Raw genomic sequence first — 12,904 nt, 5'->3', positions numbered from 1 at the left:
TTTTGCTTTGGCTCCATCCCTTCATTCTTTGTGGAGTTATTTCTCCACTGATCTCCAGTAGCATATTGGGCCCCTACTGACCTGGGGAGTTCCTCTTTCAGTATCCTATCATTTTGCCTTTTCATACTGTTCATGGGGTCCTCAAGGCAAGAATACTGAAGTGGTTTGCCATTCCCTTCTCCAGTGGATCACATTCTGTCAGACCTCTCCACCATGACCTGCCCGTCTTGGGTTGCCCCACAGGCATGGCTTAGTTTCATTGAGTTAGGCAAGGCTGTGGTCCTAGTGTGATTAGATTGACTAGTTTTCTGTGAGTATGGTTTCAGTGTGTCTGCCCTCTGATGCCCTGTTGCAACACCTACCATCTTACTTGGGTTTCTCTCAAATCCCTTATGATTACACAGTGGAAGTGAGAAATTGATTTAAGGACCTAGATCTGATAGACAGAGTGCCTGATGAGCTATGGAATGAGGTTCATGACATTGTACAGGAGACAGCGATCAAGACCATCCCCATGGAAAAGAAATGCAAAAAAGCAAAATGGCTGTCTGGGGAGGTCTTACAAATAGCTGTGAAAAAAGAGAAGCAGAAAGCAAAGGAGAAAAAGAAATATATAAGCCTCTGAATGCAAAGTTCCAAAGAAGAGCAAGAAGAGATAAGAAAGCCTTACTTAGCGATCAATGCAAAGAAACAGAGGAAAACAACAGAATGGGAAAGACTAGAGATCTCTTCAAGAAAATTGGAGATACCAAGGGGACATTTCATGCAAAGATGGGCTCGATAAAGTACAGAAATGGTATGGACCTAACAGAAACAGAAGATATTAAGAAGAGATGGCAAGAATACGCAGAAGAACTGTACAAAAAAGATCTCTACGACCCAGATAATCACGATGGTGTGATCACTGACCTAGAGCCAGACATCCTGGAATGTGAAGTCAAGTGGGCCTTAGAAAGCATCAATACAAGCAAAGCTAGTGGAAGTGATGGAATTCCAGTTGAGCTATTCCAAATTCTGAAAGATGATTCTGTGAAAGTGCTATACTCAATATGCCAGCAAATTTGGAAAACTCAGCAGTGGCCACAGGACTGGAAAAGGTCAGTTTTCATTCCAATCCCAAAGAAAGGCAATGCCAAAGAATGCTCAAACTACCGCACAAATGCACTCATCTCACATGCTAGTAAAGTCATACTCAAAATTCTCCAAGCCAGGCTTCAGCAATACGTGAACCGTGAACTTCCTGATGTTCAAGCTGGTTTTAGAAAAGGCAGAGGAACCAGAGATCAAATTGCCAATATCTGCTGGATCATGGAAAAAGCAAGAGAGTTCCAGAAAAACATCTATTTCTGCTTTATTAACTATGCCAAAGCCTTTGACTGTGTGGATCACAATCAACTGTGGAAAATTCTGAAAGATGGGAATACCAGACCACCTGACCTGCCTCTTGAGAAATTTGTATGCAGGTCAGGAAGCAACAGTTAGAACTGGACATGGAACAACAGACTGGTTCCAAATAGGAAAAGGAGCACGTCAAGGCTGTATATTGTCACCCTGCTTATTTAACTTATATGCAGAGTACATCATGAGAAAGGCTGGACTGGAAGAAACACAAGCTGGAATCAAGATTGCTGGGAAAAATATCAATAACCTCAGATATGCAGATGACACCACCCTTATGGCAGAAAGTGAAGAGGAAGTAAAAAGCCTCTTGATGAATGTGAAAGTGGAGAGTGAAAAAGTTGGCTTAGAGCCCAACATTCAGAAAATGAAGATCATGGCATCCAGTCCCATCACTTCATGGGAGATAGATGGGGAAACAGTGCAAACAGTGTCAGACTTTATTTTTCTGGGCTCCAAAATCACTGGAGATGGTGACTGCAGCCATGAAATTAAAAGACGCTTCCTCCTTGGAAGGAAAGTTATGACCAACCTAGATAGCATAATCAAAACAAGAGATATTACTTTGCCAACAAAGGTCCGTGTAGTCAAGGCTGTGGTTTTTCCTGTGGTCATGTATGGATGTGAAAGTTGGACTGTGAAGAAGGCTGAGCACTGAAGAATAGATGCTTTTGAACTGTGGTGTTGGCAAGACTGTTGAGAGTCCCTTGGACTGCAAGGAGATCCAACGAGTCCATTCTAAAGGAGATCAGCCCTGGGATTTCTTTGGAGGGAATGATGCTAAAGCTGAAACTCCAGTACTTTGGTTACCTCATGCGAAGAGTTGACTCATTGGAAAAGACTCTGATGCTGGGCGGGATTGGGGGCAGGAGCAGAAGGGGATGACAGAGGATGAGATGGCTGGATGGCATCACTGACTCGATGGACTTGAGTCTGAGTAAACTCCAGGAGTTGGTGATGGACAGGGAGGCCTGGCGTGCTGCGGTTCATGGGGTCGCAAAGAGTCGGACAGGACTGAGCAACTGAACTGAGCTGAACCTTTACACTTAAAATCTGTGCATTAAGTACATCAATCTAGTTTCCAGAAGCAATAAGTTAATGAAATTGAGCATATTGCTTTTCCTCTTAAGAAGATATATCACTAGCATTGTTTCTAAACCTTCAGTCATGAGAACTCTATTGTATTAGTTAGGACTTTTCAGAGAAATAGAACCAAAAGTATATATGTGTGGGGAGCGAGAGGTTGCCACTTGATTGTGGAAATCAGCAGGTCTGAAATCTGTATGGGAGGCAGGCAGCAGGCAGACTAGGAAGCCCAGGCAGATATCAGTCCTGAGGCAGAATTCCTTCTTTGTGAAACCTCTGTCATTGCTCTTAAGGTCTTTAACTGATTGGATGAGGCCCACCCATTATGGACGATAATATGCTCTGCCTATCATAAACTGATTGTAAATGTTAATCGTGTCTCAAACATAGCTTTACATCCAGATCTAGACTAGTTTTTGCCAAACTAGGGCACCTTAGCCTAGCCACAGCTAACCATCATACCTATGATGGTAGAGAACCACGCTGAACTCAGTTGGGAAACTAAAGGTGTTTTAGGTAAAAAAAAAAAAAAAAGGTTCCAAGTTAAAGCAGGCTGGCTTATAATTTGTAATTAAAACATGTAGCCTGTCTTTCTAGTTACAACTCTCAGTCATGTCAGTGAAGTATCATTCCCAAACTGTGGGGCCTCTACGAGGGAGAGGGTAGTCTTATTTCTCTCACCTGCTTCACTTGCATCATCCCATGTCAAAGAATTACAGGTCTACTTACATCTATTTCAGAACAGTGATTGGATCACTCATTTGATCCTCAAACCACTCTGTATATGAAGTAGGAGAAGTTTTATTCCTTATTTTTTTAATAGAGGAAGGATCAGCATCAACAAAAAGACATGATTTATCCAAAGACTGAATCATTGTTAAAATGTCATTATGCCAGGCATTGTTTTATATATATGTATATATGCGTGTGTACATACACACACACACATATGAGGGCTTCCCACGTGGCATAGTGTGTACACACACACACACCCACACACACACACACACACACGCATATATATATATACACACACACATGCATTTGTTTTTTTATTGGCCGTACATGGTATGTGGGATCTTAGTTCTTGAACCAGGAATCCAGCCTGCACCCCCTGAATTGGAAGGGCAGGTCTGAGTCACTGGACCACCGAGGAAGTCCCTTCCAGGCATTGTTTTAGAATGTGAAGAAGTCACAGAAAACCTCTCTACTGGCTTCTAGTGAGTGGGAGACAAAGGAAAAATAATAACAAAAAAATTCGATAATTATTTAGAGAATCGTTGAGAGTGATTAGTGCTAGAGGAAAGAAAATCCAGTGAACTAAGTGAGAGGGTCTTAAGAATCCTGCATGGGGGTTTGCCTCATTTAAAAGATGGAATTTAAGCAGAGGCTTGAGGGAACTGATGGAAAGAGCCTTGTGGATACCTGAGTGAGCAGTCCACTAGAGGAGACAACTAATCCAGAGTCCCAAAGCTTATAACTATGACTGAAACTGTGATCTAAAGCCTTTCATTCTTTTTTTTTTTTTTTGTCATGAGATGTGTTTTATTTTCATTAGTCATACAAATACTTTTTTATAATATCAGGTCAAACCAGGGAAGTGTTTTTCTGTCTGGCAAACTCATAACTAGTTCAGTTTGCTTACATTAAACAGACCTAAAATCACTCATTGAACATTCTTTTCAGCCACATTGCAGTTATTATTGTAGCCATCCTTATTCAAACACCCTACACCAAGCAGTCTGTTTGGAGGATCCCCTCAAAGCCCCACAGGCCAGTGACATCGGCATGGAGTACCTGGATTCACAGCACAACCTGTCACTTGTCTCCATCTTGCAGGTGACTCTTCCTCTACATCATGACTGAGCTCTCTAAGGTGAAGGGGTAGAGAATTCCTCAGGTCCTTAGGAAATTTCACTTTGCTTGCTTCTCCTACTCAATGATCTCTTTGGCCAGCAGGGTGTTCTCCTGCGTCTTCATCTTCAGGTTGGCATTATTGAAGCTGGCCATTTCCCCCATGTCCAGCTTGTCTGCCATTTTCTTAAAACAATCCAAGAGGTTACGCTCCAAGCCTACAGTCCTGCTGGTCTCACTGGTGTTGCTGCAGCAAGGGACCTATTTCATTCTCTTAGCAAATAAACATGGCACACTTCCTGCAAGCATAGTGCCAGGCAGTGGAGCAACAACAGTGCCCAAGGAATTCCTCATTTCTTATTCTGTTCACTATATGAGTGGTTCCTTAACCATCAGGGTTTCCGTGGTGGCTCAGGTGGTAAAGAATATGCCTGCGATGAAGGAGACCCACGTTCGATCCCTGGGTTGGGAAGATTCCCCTGGGGAAGGGGATAACCACCCAGTCCAGTATCCTTGCCTGGAAAATTCCTGGACAGGGGAGCCTGGCTGGCTACAGTCCATGGGGTCATAAAGAGTTTGCCTCAACTATGGAGTAGAAAGCCACTATAGGGGTCTTCAAACCTCTTCTGCTGTCAAAATTTTGTGTAGATAGTAATTATACATACTATTTTCATATGTATGTAGATGTTATAATTGATAAAGTCATTACTAATTTAATTCTTATTATGCATTCTTCAGGTGATAACTACTGAAAGTTCTACAATTATGCAGGGTGGTGTATAGTCTGTGAGCAATTGTGAAGTTGATAAGGGTCCTCCTCATTCTTAGCAATGTTGGGAAAACCTCTTCTCTTCATTGTGAGATTGCCAGATTGATGTTGGCCCCAAAAGCCACACTAATAGTTGCTGCTTCTAAAGACAAGGGAGGCCTTTGAAAGTTTGCAACTGCAGAAAAAGCATGATCAGACCTGTGTTTTTTGAGGATTTCTTTTTATTGTCAATTATCCAGGCGAAGCCAAATGGAATAAATCTATTGAGGAATGCTTATTGTTTAATTACAGTTACTTGGTTCATTTGGTAACACAGTGATCCAAACTGCACTGTACCTAATTCTTTGTTTCTTACAGGATGCTTACAAGAAATTCAAACCATAATTTCTCTGCATTATACATTATTTGAAGCAGTATTTCCAAGTTAGAGATGTCTTCTATCAAAAGTCAGCAATTAAAAATAGGTTTCTAGCTTAACCTTGGCCAGATACTTTGAAATGAAACAGTGGGAGCAATGAAAACAGAGCCTTGTCAGGGTAAATGCATATGCTAGCAGGGAAGCATTTGGTTTACATGTCTGCAGGCTGATTTGATGTTTATATGTTTGGATGAACTTTCATTTTAGCCTCATGTTTGCAAGTCTAGTTTTCTCTGTTTGAACTTTTAAATTTGATCTTGATATAGACTATGATAAAGCAAAGAACAGTTGTATGAGAGATATGGGAATATATACTTAGTATCAAAGAATCCTTCTACTGATACTTAATGCTGAATGGTTTTAGGGTAGCAATACATACATTTTAAGACTTGAGAGAGACAGAAATCAACATACTCAGATTTTAAAGGCTAAAGCCATTACCTCTTTGTAAAGGATTTCCAGAGCCTTTTTGCCTTGTATACGTGTACTTGGGGATTCTCTGTGTGATGTGTATTCTCTTCCTTTACAGTAGTCTTTCCTGCTCAGAAAAGCCATTACTCTGAAGATTATAACTAGTCTCTGATTCATTTCCTCACACTAACTATATACAAACCCTTGAGGAATTATCCTATATCATTGCTATGTTTTGATCTTTGATGTTGCTGTCAGGCAGAATATCAATATAGAATTGTAAGAGTGGTTGGCGTTTGCATTTAATTCAACCTGTGTGGTACTGGCAACGCTGTGAATATTCGTTCTTTGGCAGGACATATGCTTCTGACTTTGTTGCTGATTCAGATTTTCCGTGCATGTGGGTATGTGGTAGCTCTTGCTCAAGCAGCTAGCTGCTCCATTGCTAATGTTTCCCAGTTGCCAGATGGTAAATATGCAGCCACAGTTTTCCAGACAGTATTACTGTCTGGGCAGGAATGGATGCACATTATACATTTATTTAGGGTACTTTTTATCTCTGAGACCTTTAAATGAGATCCGGTTGCAGCAAAATGGCTCTCCTGTTGTTAATTGGCTTCTGTGAGTCCTCTGGTTCCTATCAGTACATTTGTTGTGCATTTATTCACCTTTCGGGGATATCTTCCCTTGTTACTACACTGGTTGCTAGTCAGATAGTCTCAATTATGCTCCTGCTAAGATTCACTCTGGTCCTGATGACCTAAGAAACTGCAACCACTGAAATCTACATGATTATTCATGTGTTTATCCTCCAGGAGCCAGGAGATTATGATGTTGAGACATACTAAATGTTTATGTGGAAGTCACTCAATCGCATTTAAATTGACCTTTTTTTGTTTTCTTTTTCTGTTTTTCTACTTTTTTTTCATTATTATTACTAGAAAAGTTGAAATAATGGTTCTTTGAACTTATTTAGAAACTTCTTATCGAGCTGAAAGACCTGACATATATTAGTCAATTGTTATTATAAAATACATTTGGGTTGGAAAATATGACACAATTGTCATTATCTTCAGATTATCTTTGTAAAATGAGATACTTCTTTTGAAATGTGCATGAAAATAAATGCAATTTAATATCAGTTATACTGTTCTTGAGAAGTTGGGCAGTTGATGACAAGTAATGTTATTATTTACTAAGGAAGCACGATGTTCTAACACTGAATTTAGGTCTCTAGGATCATTACCTGATATTATGATTGTTGTTTAGTTGCTAAGTTGTGTCTGACTCTTTGCAACTCCATGCACTATAGCCCACCAGGCTCCTTTGTCCTTGGGATTCCCAGGGAAGAATATTGGAGTCAGTTGCCATTTCCTTCTCCAGGAGTATCCCTTACCCAGGGATTGAACCCACATCTCCTGCGTTGTCAGGCAGATTCTTTACCATTGAGTTACCCGGGAAGCCAATGTTACGATTACAATGACCTTGTTAGGGAGTTATCACCATGGTGTGAGGAAGCTGAGGCTTAGGGAGTTTCTGTAAGTGGGCCATGGTCTTGCCGCTATCAGAAGCAGATGTAGAATAGACTCTCAAGCCAGTCTGATATCTAGTCCTCTAATATTAACAATCGCAATACTGTAGGAAACATTGTTTGAATGTATTATATATACATAGATGTATAGATGGAGAAGGAAATGGTAACCCACTCCAGTATTCTTACCTGGAGAATCCCAGGGACAGAACAGCCTGGTGGGATGCCGTCTATGGGGTCGCACAGAGTTGGACACGACTGAAGCGACTTAGCAGCAGCAGCAGCAGATATATAGTAACCATTTCAATCAGAGTATGGTTTTGAAACCATACCAATATCTGTGTCATTGAACATGTACTTTAATGCTAATCTCTTTTTTACAACACTCCTCTGCTTTGCCATATATTTGTCTCACACCACACAATTGTTCTCATTTCCCTAGCTATAAAATAACATAAAGTAAATATTACTTATAGATGGAAATAATGACTTCATCTAAAATCATGCGTTTCCTCCTCACATGATGAAATATTCCTCAAATGAAGAACTCTTCATTTATCTAAGATCACAAGCTAGGTCACATTGCAGCTTGAAGTGGTCATGCTGGGTATTTGCATTTCCCAACTTTTACACATGCTCACTGATCTCCAACACAAGTATCTGCTTCAGCCATACAAACCTCAAGATCCTTCCTGATGTTCTTCCTGGTTTGGCTTCCATGGAAAACATTTGACTCTCCAGCCTCTCATCAATCTATGTATCTTCTACATTTGCTCCCCAGTTCTTAAGAAATTATTATTTAATTTTTGCTTCATTCCATGTGCTCTCTAAACTATCAGATTGTGTATGTATATACCAAGTTGTGGTTGTATTTCTTTTTACATGGAACCTTGAGGGTTTTCCTAACGTTTTGTGTATTTGTATTTCCTTCACGATAGCTATAATTGAGCTGATTACTGTTGATACTTGCTCTTTGTTTAATGAGTTGCTTTAGGTGTTTTAAGTTTAGAGGAAAACGAAATAGGTAGTATAGTTATAAAGTTAATTCACAGAAATTAGACATGAAAAGGAATCACGAAAATGACCTATTTGATATGTTTCTTCTGTTCTAGCATGGGTTATTAAAATATTAATAAAGCATCTTTCTGTCTAAACTAAGCAAAAAGCTGTTAATGTACTTATTGGGACATAGTCCAGAAATATTATCATGAAGTTCCAGCTTTGGGAACAGAAAATACCCTAGAAATCTGCTTAGTGACTGGGTTTGTGTTTTCAGTGTACCATGACTAATTAAACACATACGAGTAAAGCAGGAAGGAAACCATAAGGTCCATATGCTCAAAGGGCCTAAAGTAATAAGCTTCGTAGCAGGAGGGTAATACCTGAGCAATGATAACCTCGTCTTTGTCATTTAGTCTCTACATCATTGAATAACATTTGATTATACAAATTAAAGCTATTTGAAATTTTGTTTTTAACTTTTCTATCATTATGAAATTGAAAAAAGAAAGGTTTTCTTTCTATTGACTAATTATACCATCCTCTCTAAATTGTAACTGGAAAACCTTTTCTGAAGAGTGGAAATTATGAAACAAAAGCTTTCTTTCACTTAAATACTTCATTTACAACTTCTTGTACATGAGAAAAAAATAGTAAATTATAGACTAAAATTAGAATATTAAAAATATTTCTTAGATCTTGCCTGATAGCTACATTCAGGCTTTCCAGGTTGCTCAGTAGTAGAGAATACACCTGCCAGTGCAGGAGATGAGGGTTTGATCCCTGGCTTGGGAAGATCTCCTGGAGGAGGAAATGGCAACCCACTCCAGTATTCTTGCCAGGAAGTTTTATGGACAGAGGAATCTGGTGGGTTATGGTCCATGGGGTCGCAAAGAGTTGGACACAACTGAAGCAACTGAGCATGCACGTGACAGCCACGTTCAGCAGTGTGTCCATATGGAAAACGGATGAGGGTAGAGAGCAGAAATGTGGGCCACCCAAGAACGTGTTCCTTTTGCAGACTGGAAATCTGTTCTTCCCCTGTCCTGCAAGAGAGTATGAGCACACTTTGGACCCATAGTTACTTTTGATTGCTTTTTATTGATCCTCTTTCTGGCATTTTATAGTTGCTTGCTGGTCTTATTCCACTGTTAATTGGTGTGTAGATATGAAGGTGTAGATACCTTATCATTTAGATGGAGTTCACTAAGCAATTTGGACCTACTGGCGATAGTGGCCATTACCTAAGGATCTGGACTTTGAAGCTTAATGCAGGGACCATATGAGACGCTGAGTCTTCTCCTTTAGGGAAGGGATAGGAGCGTGTGGGTAGGCCTGGGAGTTTTGAAAATAAGGCAATAAGGCTGTGTATGGAAATTTTATAGCTAAAGGAGTAATGAACTTTGAGGCCTGACTGCTCAGCGACTATGATCCCCTCCTTCCTTTTCTCATAGAACCTACGTGCTGTTCAGCATCTTGTTGCATAAAGTCATGTGTCATAGGGGAAACCATCCTGTCCTTTGTTTCAGAGATGTACTGTTTGGTCTAAAGATAGTCTTTTCTCCCTTGCTGATGATTGCTTTAGGGTATGACTGAATTCTGGCTGTTGGGATGCAAGGAGAAATTTTTTGGAGGCTTGAGGGAAATTTTTTTAGACTCTTAGAGAAGCCTAAGGAAAACCATTTTCACTCCCATCAGGAAAATAGGAAAGTCTCCATTCCTTCTATATCAACAAAAACCAAACTAACCTCCAGATGAAGTCCACACTGATGACAGCAAATGAAAATGGTGCAGAAACCCCACATTCTTGAGACAGGGAACCGGGACCTTGATTGTTAAGCACTTGGGAGATTGAGACAATAATGTCCTCATTGTTTAAGACTTGATTTAGCATTTTCTTTATCAGTCTTTTCTGGCAAATTCTTTCTTTGGACAGATACATAAAGGGCTTAAATAAATCTCAAGGAATTTTTGTTACTTTGTCAACTCTGTCACTGGCACAGGATGGAAGTTAACGAGGGTAAAGATGGATCATCAGACCCTATTTGGTTCTAATTATTTTTTCTTCTTTTTTTTATTTTTATTTTTTAACTTTACAATATTGTATTGGTTTTGCCATATATTTGACTTAAGGTAGAGCAGTGTGTTGAAAGTGGAAGGACATAGGATTGCCTGAAGAAATTCAAAAGGGTAAGAAAAAAAAAAATCTCAGCACAACTCACAATTAAACTTTGGATGAGTTCTAATTGCTTAAAAAGTGCTATGGGTGAGTCGAGTTTGGAAATGGAAATCAGGAAGCCAGTACTGATGCTTCACTAGTACTGATGCTTCACTAGTAATGTATTTATTTGCTATGAAAGTGATAAATATAATTCTTTGAACATCAATCTCCTCTTCTTAAAATGAGAAGTCTGGAGTAGATGCTCTCTGAAGTCCCATCTATATCCAGATTATTTTGAATAACACTAGAAATTTCTATTGAATAATTTATGGCATACTTATCTATTTAATACTTTGTTACAGAGGGGTTTTGTTCCCAGTGGGCTGATTTTTAGGATGTTATTGAAATGATGTTTATAAACCACAGTGACAGTCTATACTGTTTATTTTCTGTTGAAACAAGGAATTTTACTGTGACTTATTTACCTCATCCACCCACCCACCTCCTAAAAATACCTTGAAAGGCCTGAAACCCTTTTATATTATCATAAACTTAAAATTTTTTTTCTAGTTTTTAAATTATGAAAGTATGGTAACATATTTACAGGAGACTTGGAAAATACAGGACAAAGTTACATATAGCTCCACTATATATTAAAATTATTTTTAAAGTAGATAAATTAATATTTTTAGTTGATGTTTCTTGTGGCTCAGCTGGTAAAGAATCCATCTGCAATGCAGGAGACCTGGGTTCGATCCCTGGGTTGGGAAGATCCCCTGGAGAAGGGAAAGGTTATCCACTCCAGTATTCTGGCCAAGAGAATTCCATGGACTGTATAGTCCATGCGATTGCAAAGAGTTGGACATAACTGAGCAACTTTCACTTTCACTTTTTTTTCACTTCCCATATAAAACTCTCAAAAATTAATAGAATGAATATACAGAAAAATAGAGGCATATAATAGACCTGAAAGGTACCATGAACCAATTAACATAATTAAAATTTATATAATTTTCACACAACAGTAGGATATAAATTCTATTCAAATTCTCCTAGACTATAAACTAGAAGATGCTGGAACATATCCAGGGACATAAAACAAGGTGAAAAAATTTTATGCTCTAAAGTTATTAAGATCATACAGAGCTGTTCTCTGATCACTGTGGAATTATGTCATAAACTTTAAAAAAATTTTAAACTTTTTAATACTAATTAAAATTATTTCAGGCATATAATCATTGACATAACTTAACCCAGAGAAGGTATTTCTCCTGTTATCCCTATTAAGGTTGGCTAATACCAATTAGTTAGACAATTATAGAAGGATCTAAATAATGTATTTCAGTTACACGTCAAGAGATATTTTATGAAACAGATGTAGAGTATGGATTACATATGTTTTTATTTATTGTTCAGTGGTAAATGTTTGCCATCCTTTCTAGTAGTTGAACTTTAGGTTACAGACTGAGAAATAAATATTGATGATAATCAAAATGACACTAGTTCTGTTGCTCGTTAGTGATTAAGTACATTGTTTCTGTGTGTATCACTCTATATGGAATAGATTAAAAGTCTGTGTAAGTTATTTACTGTAAGCAAATGGTCTGATTTAAGAAATAATTGATATTTGTTGAAGAATATGAGCACTGGTCTTTGGTTTGCTAATATTTAGTGTTTATACTATTTCTAAATGTTTCTTAGTATAAAGAAACGTTGTTACATGTGTGAAGGAAGATAATTATACATAGGTTATGGAATAACAAGTATCACATTCTTGCACTAATTTAATAATTTATGCTTTTTTTTTTTTTGACTCGGGAAAAGTGCTCTATTTTCAAATGGAATGTTTTTTTGAAAAAACAAAAACGTACCATAATGAAAAAGCTTGGACTATAGCAGTGAAAATTGCCGATTTCATGCCATTAAGTTTCTGTTTTTGTTTTGTTGCATTTGATACCACATAATTTGTTTTGTTTATATCTTAAACCTTGAGACTTGGTGAAGACACATGATGATTAACAAAATTCATGAATTTGACCTGTTTATCATTATCTGTGTATTCTTACCCCTGTAAATTTAGTTGTGGTGATAACAAGACAGATTCTAATTATTTATTAGAACATTTTATTGGATATTAAGTATTCATATTAATATATTTTAATTGGAAAATAAATATGTCTTTAAGGTCTATAGTTCATATTCAGTTTTTTCCGTTAAGAAAGTCTTAAATTTTAATGTAATAGTTTCTTTAAAATACTTCCCATATACCTCAACCAG

At 38.2% G+C, this 12,904-nt stretch overlaps 1 protein-coding gene and 1 pseudogene across 6 annotated transcripts in view; one reads left to right on the top strand and one right to left on the bottom strand.

Moving 5' to 3' along the window:
- Positions 1 to 12,904, top strand: part of CRPPA (CDP-L-ribitol pyrophosphorylase A) — a 377,884-nt gene that overhangs the window by 263,148 nt on the left and 101,832 nt on the right. The gene's annotated exons all lie outside the window — the stretch shown is intronic.
- On the bottom strand, positions 4,399 to 4,521 carry LOC139182673 (thymosin beta-10-like; annotated as a pseudogene).

This window comes from Bos indicus, chromosome 4 (assembly GCF_029378745.1).
Source record: "Bos indicus isolate NIAB-ARS_2022 breed Sahiwal x Tharparkar chromosome 4, NIAB-ARS_B.indTharparkar_mat_pri_1.0, whole genome shotgun sequence".
NCBI classification, from domain to species: domain Eukaryota; kingdom Metazoa; phylum Chordata; class Mammalia; order Artiodactyla; family Bovidae; genus Bos; species Bos indicus.
The sequence above is the reverse complement of the archived record's forward strand: the minus strand, read 5'-3'. Positions and strand labels throughout refer to the sequence as shown.